Below are 17,282 nucleotides of genomic sequence, written 5' to 3' on the forward strand. Positions count from 1 at the left end.
CAGAAACAAAACATCAAATATTGCATGTTCTCACTTATAAGTATTGGGTACACATGGACACAAAGATGGCAACAGTAAACACTGGGGACTCCAGAAGTGGGGAGAAAGTGAGAGGGACAAGCGTTGAAAAACTCCTCTCGGTACTATGTTCACTATTTGGATGATGGAATCAATAGAAGCCAAAACTCAGCATCACATTTTATACCCACGTAACAAAACTGCACATGTACCCCCAAAACTAACATTTAAATAAATCAATAAATGCAAAACCACGGAAAATGAAAATAAAACATACGTTTCCACTATAGAAAATATGATCATGTGGATAAAGTTACAAAGAAGAAAATAATTATTTTAGTGAAGTTTTTTAAAAAATACTAAATGCTAGCAAAAATGCAGAGGTAATGGATCACCCATACATTGCTGGAGAAAATATAAAATAGAAGCACAACTCTAGAAATGAGTCATCAGTTACTTAAAAATTAAACATACACTTACCATACAATCCAGCAATCACATGCCTGAATATTTTTCCCAGAGAAATAAAATGTTATGTTCACACAAGAACTTGTGCATGAATATTGATAGCCATTTTACTTGTGACAGCCAAAAACTAAAGACAATCCAAATATCCTCCAATAGGTGAAAGGTTAAAAAAACACTGTGTTACATCCATCAGTGGAATATTACTCAGTGATAAAAAAGGAATAAACTATTGAGTCTTAACAACAATTTGGATGGGTCTTAGGGCATAATGGAAAAGTGAAAAAAGCCAATCTCAAAAGTTACATACTATATGATTCCATTTCCATGACATTGTCTAGATGACATTATAAAATTACAAAGATGAAGGACACATCAGTGGTTGCCAGGGGCTAGGGAAGGGAGGGAAGGGTATGACTATAAGGGGCAGTAAAGGGACAGCACAAGAGCATTCTTTCATGGGGACAGAACATTTCTGTATCATGATTATGGTGGTGGTTATACGAATCTATACATGAGACTAAATATCATAAAATTGTACTGAAAGACATACAAAAATGAAGGCATGCAAAAAAATACTGGCAAACTAGAAGTAAGATCTGTAATCTAGTTAATGGTATTAATTACACCAATCAATTTTCTGGTTTTGATCATGCTCTGTATCTATATAAGATGTTACCATTCAGGGAAGCTAGCTGGTGCATACAGGGACCTCTCTGGACGATTTTCACAACTTCCTGTGAGTCTAAAATTATTTTTAAATAAAAGGTTTTTTAAAATTATGCTGCATATAAAGTCCTAAGGGGTATGGTTAAAACAGGGACTGAAGGAAATATTTATACCCTTAAATACTCAATACTACTCAACAAAGAATGTATATAAATAATTGATATAAGAATTGAAAAATTAGAGGCCGGACACAGTGACTCATGCCTGTAATCTCAACACTTTGGGAGGTGGAGGCAGGCCGATTACTTGAACTTGGGAGTTCCAGACCAGTGTGGGCAACATGGCAGAACACCATCTCTACAAAAAAATACAGAAGTTAGCTGGGCATGGTGGCGTGCACCTGTTGTCCTAGCTACATGGAGGCTGAGATGGGAGGATTGCTCAGGCCTCTGAGGCAGAGGTCGCATATGAGCCAAGATAGTACTACTGCACCCCAGGCTGGGTGACAGAGTGAGACTCTGTCTCAAAAAAAAATTAAGAAAGAAAGAATTTAAAAATTAGAAAAAGAATAAGAAAATAAGCATAAGGACAGTAGGAGAAATAAATTGCTAAAGCAGCAAACAGAAATTAATGACATTGAAAACAAAAATAAATCTAAGAGTTGGATATTTAAAAATAAAGACACTACTACCTAACAACCAAACTAAGAAAAAAAGAAATCATAAATACATAAAACTAAACATGGAATGGGGAAATAGCCACTGATACAGAGGAAATAAAAGTAAATACAATTATTTCCTCAAGAAGTGGAAAATTTTCAAGTAAAATAAGAAACACCAAAGCTAGTCTTAGAATAGGCAGAAAATCTAAAGAGACCAATTGCCTTAGATGAAATCAAGAAAGTTATCAAGGATGTATCCTTTCTCACAGAAGCACCATGCCCAGATGGTTTCATAGGCAATTTTTAATTAAATCTTCAAGGGGCAAATGATAACTACTGCATTTTTTTCTTTCAAGGTTTCGTGTGTGTATGTGTGTGAATAACTTTGTTTCTTTTTGTCTTTGTTCTTTCGTTCTCTCCACTTTAGTGTTAGCATAATTTTACAAGATGTGCATTGTTCTGTGGTACTATATTTTTAACTTACGTAAATGAGATTATGTTATATATCTTATTGTGTTTCCTACATTTTTTTTGCTCCATTCATTTGGGAGAGAGGTTCATTCATGTTGCTCTGTACACATTTAATTAATTGCTTCTAATAGTTACATAATATTTCATGATGTACATCTACCACATTTTACCTCTTCACCATTCCAGTAAGGGATACGCAAGCTCCTACAATGTCCCTATACAGGCCACTCATTGATCTATGTACGAATTGCCTCAAGACATGTACTTCAGAAGTGGAAGGGTCTAGGGAATGCATAGACAATGTGTTTGACTGAATAGGGCCAGACTATGTTTGAGGTGGCTGTACCACCTACACATCCTCAAGCTCCCATATCCCTCTGTCCTGTGTATCTCCACCACACTTGGAATTATCCACCTTCTACCTTTGGCTGGTTTAACAACTATAAAGTGATACTTCATTACTATCTAATTCACATTTCCCTGACTCCTAATTAGTTTGCATACCATTTTACATATTTGTTAGAATTTTGAGTTTTACCTTCTGTGCTTGTACTAGATATTATTATTCATTTGTTGGTTTGGATATTGCAACTGTTTTCTCTCATTCTGTTATAAATCAGCCTTGTCAGTAGTATCCTTTGTTTTAGAATGTTAGACATTTCTTTACTATTATTTTTGAAATGTTAGAAATTTTTCTTTTTTTTCCAGAAACCCTTAATTTATATGCAATAAATATAATTTTTTGTTTGATAGTTTGTGCTTCTGAAGTTTTGTTTAAGAAGTCTTTCCTTCTTAGGTACAGAAATAGTCTCCTACACCTTCTTAAAATGTTGTAGTTTTACCATTCATAGTTAGGTCTTTAATTCACATAGAATGCACCTTTGTATGCGGTATTGGCAAGATATCTGGTCTTATTTCTCTCTGTATAATGAACCAGTTTGCTTACTCTCTGTCACTCGCCCACTGAATCCTAGTGGCACTTTCACTGTACACTAACTGCCCACATACACAGCGGTCTGTCTCTGAGCTCTCTATTCTGTGCCACTGGTCTGTTTATCTGAACTTGTGTCAATATCATTGTGTATTTATTACTTTGGCTTTGTAGTATATCTTGATATCTGGTAAGATAAATCCCCATCCTTCATTGTTCTTTATAAAGACTTAGCTATACATGGACCTTTATTCCTCCATATAAATTTTAGAGTGAATTTATCGTATTCCCAAAAACATCTACATGGAACTTCATTTGGGAGTAGATTGAGTTTATAGATGAATCTGTGGGCAATATAAATCTTTGCAATGTTAAGTTATCCAATCCAAAGGTATAGACTGCCTTTCCTTTTATTCAGTCATCTTCTGTGTCTTTTAATGGGCAGTTGTAAGATTTCTCCTTAGAGATCTTGTGTGTTTTTGCTTCTATTAATTCCTAGACTCTTTGTAGGTTTCTTGCCCTTGTGAATAATTTCTTCCTCTTTTATTATATTTTCTAGTAAGTTATGGCTTGCATTAGGGCAATGCTATTGATTTTGGTAGGTTGCTCTTATATCTGGCAAACTTTCCCCTTTCGGAATTATCAGTTCTAATAGATTGGGTGTTGATTGTGACTTTTCCTAGGTAAATGATTATACCACCTCAAATAATGACAGTTTTAAGTATTCACTTCCAACCCTAACCACCTCTTATGTAAAACAATCTAAGACAGAGAGAGGAAAAAGAAAAGCTTCCAAATTTATTTTACAAACCAGTACAGTATTCATACCCCAAACAGATATATTAAATGATATATTAGCCTTATTTGTAAATATACATGTAAATATTCTAAATAAATATAACCAAATATAATCAGGAAGCACATTAAAAAATATGCCATAAACAACGGTGTTAATTCCTAGAATGTAAGGAAGATTCAATATGATTTATTATATTAATATGTTAAAGGAGAAAAATCACATAATGCTGAACATCTATTATTGATACTAACTTAAAAATGAATGCTGAGTAAAATAGATATGGATGGCTGACTTCTTAACAAGATACATTAGACTAAAAACTAGCAAATTCAGTCCTATCGTAAAAACACTGTTAAAAGTATTTCCACTAAAATGAAGGAAAAACTGGCTGGGCACAGTGGCTCACACCTGTAATCCCAGCACTTTGGGAAGCTGAGGTAGGCGGATCACCTGAGGTCAGCAGTTTGAGACCAGCCTGGCCAATATGGTAAAACCCTATCTGTACTAAAAATACAAAATTTAGCCAGGCGTGGTGGCTCACAACTGTAATTCCAGCTACTTGTGGGGCTGAGGCAGAAGAACTGCTTGAACTCAGGAGGTGGAGTTTGCAGTGAGCCAAGACGGCGTCAATGCACACCAGTCTGGGTGACAGAGCAAGACTCCATCTCAAAAAAAAAAAAAAAGAAGAAGAAGAAGAAGAAAACAAAAATGTCCACTATATTATTAACTACTTTTTTTGGAAGGTTTAGCCCTTGCATTTAGACAATCAAAAACAATAAAAGTATAAAAACTGGAAATAAGAAGAAAAAACTATCAATATCTGTAGATGATGCAAATGCATACATAGATAGTAGTCTCATGAGGCCATCTGTTCCTCAACTAAAAAGAGTTCTGGAAATCCTCACTCAATATACTGATATGATCTGAAAGTTGTTTAAGTGTTTCCAACTCAGATACCTCTACCTAAGAATCATGTTTTGAAGGTAAGTATTTGAAGTAACTTTTTCCATAAGACTCTGAGCCTGTCCTTCTTTGTTGAGAACACCAACCCCAGCCTGTAGCTAATAGGACAAACTTCAACAAGCACTAGAATAAACAAAAACCACTCATGAATGACAGAGCTAGAGTTATTTGATTAATTTTCAAGTGTAAAAAGACTGATGAGAATGTATAATAAAAATAATGCAAGAATAATGCAACTGACAAGGAAAGTTGGTTGGTTGGTTGGTGGCATGCAAAACAAAGATAATAAAGCCATTCACTTGAAAAAGTGTAAACGAATATCTCCTAAGGTAATAATTAAGTCTACTTTTTAAGAAATTAGTGAATGTCATATCCACTTTACAAAATTAGATGAGTATATTTTATAGAGGAAAAATTCTTGAGCTACAATATATAATAATCCTTAGATTTAGCATGTAAATAGCATACCAAGAATATCAAGAAAAGAGATTCAGTAAGTCTGGAGTAGGGCTTAGACTTCTCTATTTCTATAAAACTTTGTAAGTATATCTGTGCATTGAGAACCACTGGCCTAAAATTATTTGATTCAAGCTTTTTAAAAAATGAAAAAAGGCAGGCCGGGCGCGGTGGCTCAAGCCTGTAATCCCAGCACTTTGGGAGGCCCAGACGGGCGGATCACAGGGTCAGGAGATCGAGACCATCCTGGCTAACCCAGTGAAACCCCGTCTCTACTAAAAAATACAAAAAACTAGCCGGGCGAGGTGGCAGGCGCCTGTAGTCCCAGCTACTCGGGAGGCTGAGGCAGGAGAATGGCGCAAACCCAAAAGGCGGAGCTTGCAGTGAGCCGAGATCCAGCCACTGCACTCCAGTTTGGGCGACAAAGTGAGACTCCGTCTCTTAAAAAAAAAAAAAAATGAAAAAAGGCTGTGGCCAACTAACATTTTAAACAACAATTGAAATACACTATTGCTCAATATTACCAGGTAAAACACTACCAAGACTCAGATATAGGAAAATTCAACAGAACTACTTTATAAGACTTTTGATCGGTGTTTTCCTTAAAATTGAAACATATACAGAAAGCAAGGCATTGATGAATACCTCATAAGGCATAAAGTTTCTAAAACATTTACATTAATAGCATCTGACCTATGCAAATTTAATCTAGGGAACACAGGATGGATCTTCTGATGTGACAACTCTTCCATGCAACCCACAAAAGCTAATCATTTCCAGTATCTCTTTTTATAAGGTAAAAGAACAAATCTTTTTGATTTTCTAGGAATCCTCTGGGAAATCTCAAAAACTGTTTTAGGTATAAAAGATGTCCTGCAAGTTTTATTTTATTTTCTTCTATATTTCAGATCTGATTTTTGGAAGGCAAAAATCAAAAGAGCTGTCAAAGATTTGGACACTTGATTAAGATAGGTTCGTGAGTACCTGAGAAATAGTACTTGGTTTCCTATTAAATTAAAGTGACAATAAGACATTCAAAAATGAATGTATAAGGTAACATGGTTGTAAAGAACCCTACATGAAAGAAAAATCTTACTTTCATAAATAAGGAACACTTTTTCTTAAATTTTTCCTTTTCCTCTTCCTCCTTCTTCTCCCCTGCACACCCCTACTCCTCGGCCTCCCCCTCCTCTTTCTTTTCTTCTTCTTCTTCTCCTTTTTCTACGTTTTCATAAAGAAGAGCATAAAGTTAACATACAGAATGTACAATTACTCAGATGAGTCACAGAATCTTTGCTTTCTAGGTAGATGACACAGAAAGTAAATAGGGCAACCAACTATCCTGGTTTCTCTAGGACTGTTTTGGTTTTAGTGCCGAAAATTTCACATCCAGGAAACCCTATGGTTCCAGGCAAATCAGGAAAGTTGGTTACCATAGAAAGAATAACCATTCACATTGTAGGTAAAGACAATCAGTAAATCAAGGAACCAAGCCCATCAAGACAGAGCAAATTTTGTATAAGTTTTAACACATTTAGTAGCTTAAATATTAAGCTTTCACTTTGAAGTTTTAGCCTTTATGATGCTCTTTCATATTCTGGTGACACTTTTATTCTAATGCAGATGTCAGGGGGTCTACAATTTTAAAACTAATTTTATAATAGTATGAAGCTCTTATTTATGATTACATGCTATACATTCATCATTGCCATCTTTAAATAAATGAATAAATAGATATTTTAAATATTTCTCAGTTTTGATTTTTAATATAGTAAATACAAATAGTTGTAATCACATATACAAAAGCTCTCTGAAGTCCTCAATAAGTGTGAAGTAATCTGAAGAACAAAAATTCCAAGAATTTGTGCTTATGAAAAAACAAAAGTATATTCTCAGTTGCATTTTTCTGTCACTATTGTTCCCAATACAATTGTAACCACTCATATTAATTATACCTTTTAACTGAAGTAATTAACTTTTATGTCACAGAAAAGACAAGAAAGTAGATAATTAACATCTTTCTGTCATCTCAAAGCATTTAAACAGATTAACAAAATTCATAATACAACTTTTTGTAGTTACATGCATCCCTGTGTGGCAAAAGTGAGCACATTTATTAACATGACTCATTGTTATAGCTTCTGCAATATATACAAATAAGTAAAATTATTCTTAATAATATATGTGTCAGTGTTCTATTCTACTTAGAAAGTAATTAGATATCTATTGATTACATATTAATTTATTTAATATCAATTTAAGGCTTAAGTTACCTAGAGATCTTAGAAATTGCCTTCAGCGTGACATATTATAAAACACAATTACTGTTGAAATAAAAAGCGTATCAGAATAAGGATTCACCTCACTTGGACATAAACTTACATTTTTCACAATTTTAAACATTACATAAAAGTAATGTTAGCTTATTTGATCAGTTAAATATTAAGAAAAACATACCCAGGTAAAATAAGCTGTTTGTTTATATTATACTTAATAGTGATACATCAGAAAAGACAAAGCAGTTTTTATTAAACTCACATTGGTAAACTAATCATTTGCCAAATATTTGCTTAATTACGTGAATTCAGATTCTTAAAAGATTTCTGAGTTAGCTTCAGGAAGAACCAATTGTAGTGCATTTTTATAGCACATTAAAGTATTAGAAATCTAATTGCTTATATTTTAGGGATTTTATATAGGCATTTATTTATTCTATTAACCAATCAGAACAAATATCCTTTAATTTAAAAGACTTTGTAATCTTATTTATTTACACCCTCCAGAAACAGGAAAATATATACACACATTGAGAGGTAAATGCCTTTCCAAATTACAGACAGAGAGCTCATAGCTTCAATTCTACAATTCTAGCCACAGGTCAAGTAACACAAGAGACACACAAATTTAAAAACAAAAAGCAAATTAAAAAACCCTCACCAATCCAGATATCAAAGAGATATTCTCTTTCCTAGTGGCCATGCAATTTCTAATTGATTTGTTTCAAAATAGACAAACATTTAAACAAACAGAAAACAAATCGAAAAGACTAACAAACCAGATTCTCTGTCATCTCTTACCCAACAAAGAATAGGTATCTATCGTCTATCTACACAGATCACCAAATAGCCAGATCATAAGGCCAAACTCCCAGTCATTGCTGTCACCAATGAAGTATAACCTACTGGCTAAAAAAGAATCAAAAACAAAAACGAAAACAAAATTAACTGATAGGAAAAAAATTCCTGAGAATATAGAGCTGGCAAAGTTAAAGTTCTATTGCCACTTGGGATTCACCTTAAGGAGCCAAGAAAAAATGTGTCTTGACATAGGCTGCTCATAAAGTACACTTCTGTGGGCACAAAAATAAAGATGGTATAAATCCACAAAAGCAAAGAAAGTGAAAAAAAATAAAAAAATAAAAAATAAACAAGAAACAGCAGATAAGTGACAGGAAAACTTGGCTCTGATCAGGAGAACTTATTGTGTATCTCAGCAGGAACTTCAAAATTGTTAAAAGATTTTTTTTTCCAAAGGTATAGTCATAACTCTCATACAAATATAAAATGAATACTTGGCAAATATTTTTAATTAATCATTAATTAATGAGGGGACCAGTAAGATGTTGCAACTGATTCAAATGAGAATTTGACTTGAAGAGATTTGCATTCCCTACTGGAGAAAACTTCTTTGCATTGTGGTCAGGATTTAAATAAAATACCTATACGCTGAAAATATGTACATTATGCTCAGTTCCACAAGCAGAGTTGGGTAATAGCTTACTCAAAGACATCCAGAGGCAGAGAGAACCTGAATGAATGAGCTAGACAGAACACTCACTAATATTTTTTTTACCCACTGAAAAATGTTTCAGAACTATTCACAAAAGAATACAGATGGCATAAATCCACAAAATGAAATAAAGTGAAAAAGAAGAAACAGAAAATAAGTGATGGGAAAACTTGGAAAAGTGGTTGGATGAGTAGTAACTGACTGAGTAGAGTAAGTAAATGGAAATGTAAGTGTCAAAAAGGATTATGGCAATGAGAAGCAATCCAGTTTCCTCACAGAACCCCTGAGGGGCTCAGAAGTTAGAAGCACCAAATGACCCAGAAGGTAGAGATTAAGACTAAAAGCAGGAGAGTCAATAAAATATTTATAAAAGAAACAAAGGCCAAGCACAGTATTCACCTGTAATCCCAGCACGTTGGGAAGCCAAGGCAGGTGGACTGCTTGAGGCCAGGAGTTCAAGCCCAGCCTGGCAAACATGGCAAAACCCCATATCTACTAAAACTACAAAAATAAGCCGGGCATGCTGGTGCATGCCTGTAATCCCAGCTACTCAGGAGGCTGAGACACAAAATTCACTTGAACCTGGGAGGCAGAGGTTGCAGTTAGCTGAGATTGTGCCACTGCACTCCAGCCTAAGCACAGAGCAAGACTCTTGCCTTAAATTAATTAATTAATTAAATAAAATTCCAGATTTTTACCTCTGTCCCATCAAAAAAATTGACTATGCCTGCCTAACTCTATCAAAACTACAGATTTACTTTCTAGGAAATTATTCCAGTGGACTTCTATAGTCTAAGACACCAAGCATAGCACAGCCTCCATTAGGTTGAGATGCAACCTAAACAGAAGGACTACTGTAAGAGGATGAAGGGCTCCAGGATGATAACTTCAAAAGAAAAAAAATGTCTTATTCAATGTACTTGATTCTGGTCAAAGAGGTGTATTAAGTTGAAACACATAAAATTGAAAATATTCAACTATTTTGGGCCTACTAAAACTACCAATCTTACCAGTTTCAAGCAAACAAAAACCTGAGGCTATTGTTAACTCCAGGAAAAACAAAGAGTTGACAGGAATGGAAATCTAATCACAGTAAATTATTCAGCTCAACTATAAATAACATTTAAATAGTCAAAATAATATAAACACTGAATGTGACCAACCCAAAAATTAAATAATACATATAGAGAGCCAATAGAAGGCATAAGTATATATATGGGAGAGGAAGGAGGAACTTTTATAAAAGAGGTAAATCTTCAATATCCATTGACAGAAGTCAGTAGAAAATATCTAAAATTGATATAATAAAGAAAAGTAATATAAACATATTATTTAGAAGTTGGAGATAAATGCCAGAGAAACAGCTAAGAGAAGTGAAAACAGTTGTTTCTGGAAAGCATGAACTCAGTGAGTAGAAGTGCGATGAAGGACTTCTACTTTATTATAAGCCTTATATACTTTGACTTTTGTAATAACTGTATGCATTGTTTGGGGGAAAATAAAAATATTTTAAAAGTATAATACAGAAAGCTAAAAAGCAAACAGGAAACTGAGGGAAATATTTCATTTTTTTTCTTTTTTCCTTTTTTTTTTTAACAGCAGCACTTTTATTTCTACTTACACAATGATGTATTGCTGGGGCCTGATGTTCTCACATAACAGTAGAAAACTAAAATTTGTTGTCATCTCTTTAAAGAATCCAGAATTGCATACAAAAAAAAAAACTTACATAAATTAAAAGGATAAATACATTTACAGGTGTAAATGCAAACTACTTCCAACTCAAGGCAAGTAACAGTCCATGGTGTTCTGGCAGGAAAATATCAGCTAAGAAGGAAACTGGGTCCTATGGCTTAGACTTTTCCAACCCTGACAGACCAGCAGGACAGAAACAATTGGTTCAGGAGCCCATGCGAGCCTCCAGAGAAATCCCAAAACACTCAGCCCTGACACATTAATACCCTGCACAGATCAGAGACTGCTGGCCATGCAAATTCAACAAGCTACAGACTTGTCTTCTACAAGCACATTCTTATCTCAGCCATGAAGTGACCAAACCATATGTATGTACTAAGGGTTGAAATGAAAGAGATATACAGGGTATTAAACAAATACCAAGGGGAACAGTTAACTTGAATACAAGGTCAAAAAAAATCAGCAAGTTCTACAATCCAGGGCTGATATCAGACACAAGTTTCAAGGACAATTTCTTTGCGAAGGCTATTCCAGTTTTGTGAGGCTAGCATAAGGTGTATGCATTTGCCAAGGGCAAATTTATACTTCTGAATTAGCCCATGCAACAAATACTACACATCTACTCGCAGTCCATTTAGAAGCATTTGTGGTGGACGATGGAGGGGCCCAACTCATCATACTCCTGCTTGCTAATCCACATCTGCTGGAAGGTGGACAGCGAGGCCAGGATGGAGCTACTGATCCACACTAAGTACTTGCACTCTGGGGGCATGATGATCTTGATCTTCATAGTCCTGGGTGCCAGGGCAGTGATCTCCTTCTGCATCCTGGTGGCAATGCCCAGATACATGGTGGTGCCACTGGACAGCACCATTTTGGCATACAGTTCTTTGCGGATGTCCACGTCATATTTCTTGATGGAGTTGAAGGTGGTCTCGTGGATGCCGCAAGTTTCCATGCCCAGGAAAGCTGAAACAGCACCTCCAGATACCAGAACCACTCGTTGCTGATGGGGATGACCTGGCCATCAGGCACCTCCTAGCTCTTCTCCAGGGAGGAGGAGGATGCGCCAGTGGTCATCTTGTGCTCAAAGTCCAGGGAGACATTGCACAGCTTCTTCTTGACGTCACGCATGATCTCCTGCTCAGCCATGGTGGTGAAACTGTAGGTGCACTCGGTGAGGATCTTCATGAAGTAATCAGTCAGGTCCCAGCCAGCCAGATCCAGATGCAGGATGGTGTGGGGGAGGGCGTAGCCCTCATAGATGGGCACCATGTAGGTGACCCCATCTCCAGAGTCCATGGCAATGCCATTGGTGCGCCCAGAGGCGTAAAGGGACAGCACAGCCTGGATGGCCATGTACATGGCCAGGGTGTTGAAGATCTCAAACGTGATCTTAGTCATCTTCTCTCAGTTGGCCTTGGGGTTTGGGGGGACCTTGGTCAGCAGCACCAGGTACTCCTCTGGGGCCACATGCAACTTGTTGTAGAAGGTGTGGTGCCAGATCTTCTCCATGTTGTCCCACCCCATTGGTGACGATGTCTTGTTTGATGGGGTACTTCAGGGTCAGGATGCTGTGCTTAGTCTGGGCCTCATCACCCACATAGGAATCCTTCTGGCCCATACCCACCATCACACCATGGTGCGGGGGGCACCCAACAATGGAGGGGAACATAGCTCAGGAAGCATTACCCCAGCAAAGCCAGCTTTGCACATGCTGGAGCCATTGTCAATGAAGACCACGGCAATTTCTTCTTCCATTGTGACTGGCAGAGGAGGAGGGTGGTGGAGTGGTGGGAGAGCACAGTGTGTGGGCTGGCGGCTGTGACTGAGACCCTGAGGGAAATATTTCTAACAGTTATACAATAAGATGAATTTCCTTAATTGTATTAGTCTGTTCTCATATTGCTATATAAAGAACTACCTGAGACTGGACAATTTATAAATAAAAGAGGTTTAATTGGCTCACAGTTCTACAGACTGTACAGGAAGCATGACTGGGGAGGCCTCAGGAGACTTACAATCATGGCAGAAGGCAAAGGGGAAGAAGGCACATCTTACATGGCCAGAGAAGGAGGAAGAGAGCAAACGGGGAGGTGCTACAACCAGATCTCGTGAGAAATCACTCACTATCATGAGAACAGCAAGGAAGAAATCTGCACCCATGATCCAATCACCTCCCACCAGACCCCTCCTCCAACATTGGGGATTACAATTTGACATGAGATTTGAGTGGTGACACAAACCTAAATCATATCATTAATATATAACAAGTTTTAAAAATCAATTTAAAAGAGGCTAAAACAACCCAATTTAAAATGAACAAAGGACAAGAAAAGGCAGCTCACAAAAAAAGAAAAATAGTTCACAAATATTTGGAAATATTCTTAATTGTACTTATAATCAAAGAAATTCACATTAAAACAACAAAGTGCATTCTTACAAACCTATCTGACTGGCAGCCAGATTTAAATCATATTGATAATCTCAGGGTTGCCAAGTATGTGACGCAGTAAGAACTCTCATACCCTGGACAACCTACATGAAAACCACTTTGACATCTTCTATAATGTGCACAAAAATATATGTTTGAGATATAACAGAATAGCACTGTTTGTGATTATAAGTAATAGAAAGCAACCCAAATAACCTATGCCTATGAATTGGGTGACTAAATTAATCCTGGTCCCTTCAAGCAGTGGGATACTACGCAGCAGTCAAAATGAAGAAGCTTTCTCTGTGCTGATATGGAAAGTTTGCCAAGATATATTAAGTAGAACAAGATTGGAGGAGGTGGCCCAAGATAGTTAAACAGAACCCTCCATTGATTGTTCCCTACTGCAGGAACACCAAAATTGAACAACTATCCACACAAGAAAGTACCTTCATAAGAACCAAAAATCAGGTGAGTGATCACAGTACCTAATTTTAATGTTCTACAAGGAAAGAAGCACTCAAGAGGGTAGAAAAGATGGTCTTGAGTTGTCTATACCACTCATCCCCCATTCTCCAGCAGCACCTTGTGGTCCTGAGAGAGTCCGTGTGCTTGGAGGAGGAAGAGTGAACTGATTGTGAACCTTTGTATTGGAACTCAGTGCTGCCCTGTCACAGCCAAAAGCAACACAGGGCAGAATTCAGCAGGTTCCCATGGAGGAGCATTTGGACCAGCCCTAGCCAGAAGGAAATAATCCATTCCAGCAGTTGGAAACTAAGTTCCAGCTAACCCCACCACTGTAGGCTAAAGTGCTCTGGGATCCTAAATAAACTTAAAAGGCAGTCTCAGACACAAGGACTACCATTCCTGGGTAAGTCCTGATGCTGGGCTGGGCTTGGAGTCAGTGGATTTGCAGCGCATGCAACTCAGTGAGACACCAGCTGGGATAGCCAAGGGAGTGCTTGAATGACTCCTCCCCCACCTCCAGGCAGCACAGCTTGCAGCTCCAGCAGAAACTCCTTCTGCTTAAGGACAGAAGAGGGGAGAGTAAGGAGGACATTTGTCTTGCAAATTGGATACCTGCTCAGCTACAGTCTGATAGGGTACCAGGGAAGAGTTCTGAAGCCTCCATTCTAGGACCTAATTTCCAGGTAACATTTCTAGATCCACCCCGGGCCAGAAAGTAACCTCCTCTCCTGAAGGGAAGGACCCAGAGTTCATCACTTGCTGAATAAAGAGCCCTTGGTCCTTAAATAAACATTAGCAGCAGCCAGGAAGTAGTTGCCACAAGCCTTGCATGAGACCCAGTGCCATGTTGGCTTCAGGTGTGACCCAGCACATTCTCAGCTGTGGTGGCCACAGGAAGGGAATCCTGCTTGAGGTAAAAAGAGGGAAGAGTAAAAAGAACTTTGTCTTACAACTTGGATACCAGCTCAGCCACCGTAAAATAAAGCACCAAGTAGATTTCTAGAGTTCCCAATTCCAGACCCTGCTAGCCCCTGGATGGCATTTGCAGGCCTACCCTGGGTCCGAAGGGAACCCACTGCCCTGAAGGGAAAGAGCTCAGGCCTGACAGGATTCACCAACTCCTGGTGACTAAAGAGCTCGTGGACTTTGAATAAACATCAGGTAGCCAGGCAACAGTCACCACAGGCCTAGACAAGACCCAGTCTATGCTGGCTTCAGTAATGACCCAACACAGGCTCTGTAGTGGTGGTCTTTGGAGTGCTTGTGTCACTCCTCCCCCAGCTCCAGGCAGCTCAGCAGAGAGAGAGAGAAAGAGAGACTTCATTTGTTTGTTTATTTGAGGGAGAGTGAGGGAAGAGAACAAGAGGCTCTGGCTGGTAATCCAAAAAATTCTCTCAGATCTTACTTAAGGCCACCAAGGCAGTATTTCTACAAGTCTGTAAGAGTCACAGCATTATGGGGCTTAGCATGCCTCCTAATGCAGTTATGGCTGCAGTGGCCAAAGACTTAGAGCACAATACTCAATTCTCTTTGAATACTTGGAAAACTTTATCAAGAAGGACAGATGCAAACAAGCCCAGACTTTGAAGATTAGAATAAATACCTAACTCTTCAATGCCCAGACATTGATAAATATTCACAAACATCAAGACCACCCAGGAAAATATGATCTCACCAAATAAACTGAATAAGGCACCAGCGACAAATTTCAGAGTGACAGAGAGAAGTGACCTTTCAAACAGAGAATTCGAAACAGCTGTTTTGAAAAAGCTAAGCAAAATTCAATATAACATAAGGAATTGAAAATTCTATCAGAAAAACTTAGTAAGAGAATGAAGTAATTTTTTTAAAGTCAAGCAGAGATTCTAGAGCTGAAATATTCAACTGACAAGCTGAAGAATGCCTCAGAGTCTCTCAACAGCAGAATTGATCAGGCAGAAGAAAGAATTAGCGAGCTTGAAGACAGGCCATTTGAAAATACAGAGGCAGGGGAGACAAAAGAAAAAAAGAATAAAAAGAATAAAGTACACCTACAAGATCTATAAAATAGTACCCAAATAGCAAATCTAAGAGTAATTGACCTTAAAGAAGAGGTAGAGAGAGAGGGATAATGGTAGAAAATTTATTCAAAAGATAAAAATGAAAACTTTCCAAACCTAGAAAAAGATATCAATATGCAAGTATAAGAAAGTTATAGGATGCCAAGCAAATTTAACCCAAATAAGACTACATCAAGATATTTAATAATCAAACTCCCAAAGATGAAGGATAAAGGGGGGGATCCTAAAAGCAGAGGAAAGAAACAAATACCATACAATGGTGTTCTAGTACATCTGTCAGTAGACTTTTCAGTGGAAAGTTTATAAGCTAGGAGAGAGTGTCATCATAAATTTACAGAGCTGAAAAAAAACCCTTTTATTTCAAAGTAGCATACCCAACAAAAATATTCTTCAAACAAGAAAGAGACATAAAGACTTTCCCAGATGAACAAAAGCTGAGGGGTTTTATTAACATCAGATTTGATGTTAAAAAAAAAAAATACCAAAGAGAGTTCTTCAATCTGAAATAAAATGACATTAACAAGCAATAAGAAATCATCTGAAGGTATACAAAACTCACTGTTAATAGTAAATACACAGACAACTATAAGATATTATAACACCGTAATTTTGGTGTGTAAAGTACTCATATCTTAAGTAGAAAGACAAAAATATGAACCAATCAAAAATAATAACTACAACAACTTTCTAAGACATAGTGTACTAAGACATAAATAGAAGCAACAAAAAGTTAAAAAGCCGGTGGAATGAAGTTAATCATTTTTATTAGTTTTTTGTTTGCTTATTTTTACAATCAGAGCTGTCATCAGTTTAAAATGATGGGATATAAGATGTTATTTGCAAGCTTCATAGTAGCCTCAAATAAAAAACCTACAACAGATACCCAAGAAATAAAAACATATGATCATAGAAAATTACTTGCACAAAAAGGAAGACAGGAAGGAGGGGAGAAAGGAAGACGACAAAACAACCAGAAAACAAATAACAAAATGACAGGAGTAAGTCTTTACTTATCAATAATAACACTGAAAGCAAATGGACTAAACTCTTCGATCAAAAGACAGAGTGGCTGAATAGATTAAAAAACAAGGTTTTATGATCTGTTTCCTGCAACAAACATACTTCATCTATAAAGAAACAGATAGACTGAAAATAAAGGAATGGAGAAAAATATTCCATGGAAATGAAAACCAAAAAATCGGGAGTAGCTATATTTATATCAAACAGGATAGACCTCAAGACAAAAACTATAAAAAGAGACAAAGATTGTTTATTATATAATGATAAAGAAGTCAATTCAGCAAGAAGACATAACAATTTTAAATATGTATGCACCCGCTCTGGGGACAGGGCACAGCTAAAGCAGCAGAGGCCTGTGCAGACGCGAACGACTCTGTCTGACA

The 17,282-nt window shown here is 37.0% G+C and overlaps 1 pseudogene across 1 annotated transcript; it reads right to left on the reverse strand.

Annotated features, from left to right (window-relative positions):
• Positions 1 to 11,551: 11,551 nt before the first annotated feature.
• LOC105523320 lies at positions 11,552 to 12,678 on the reverse strand (annotated as a pseudogene). The gene has a single exon (XR_001003585.1). The product of XR_001003585.1 is annotated as an actin, cytoplasmic 2-like (transcript).
• Positions 12,679 to 17,282: the final 4,604 nt, after the last annotated feature.

The sequence above is a fragment of the Colobus angolensis genome, unplaced genomic scaffold, assembly GCF_000951035.1.
Source record: "Colobus angolensis palliatus isolate OR3802 unplaced genomic scaffold, Cang.pa_1.0 Scaffold46, whole genome shotgun sequence".
Lineage (NCBI taxonomy): Eukaryota > Metazoa > Chordata > Mammalia > Primates > Cercopithecidae > Colobus > Colobus angolensis.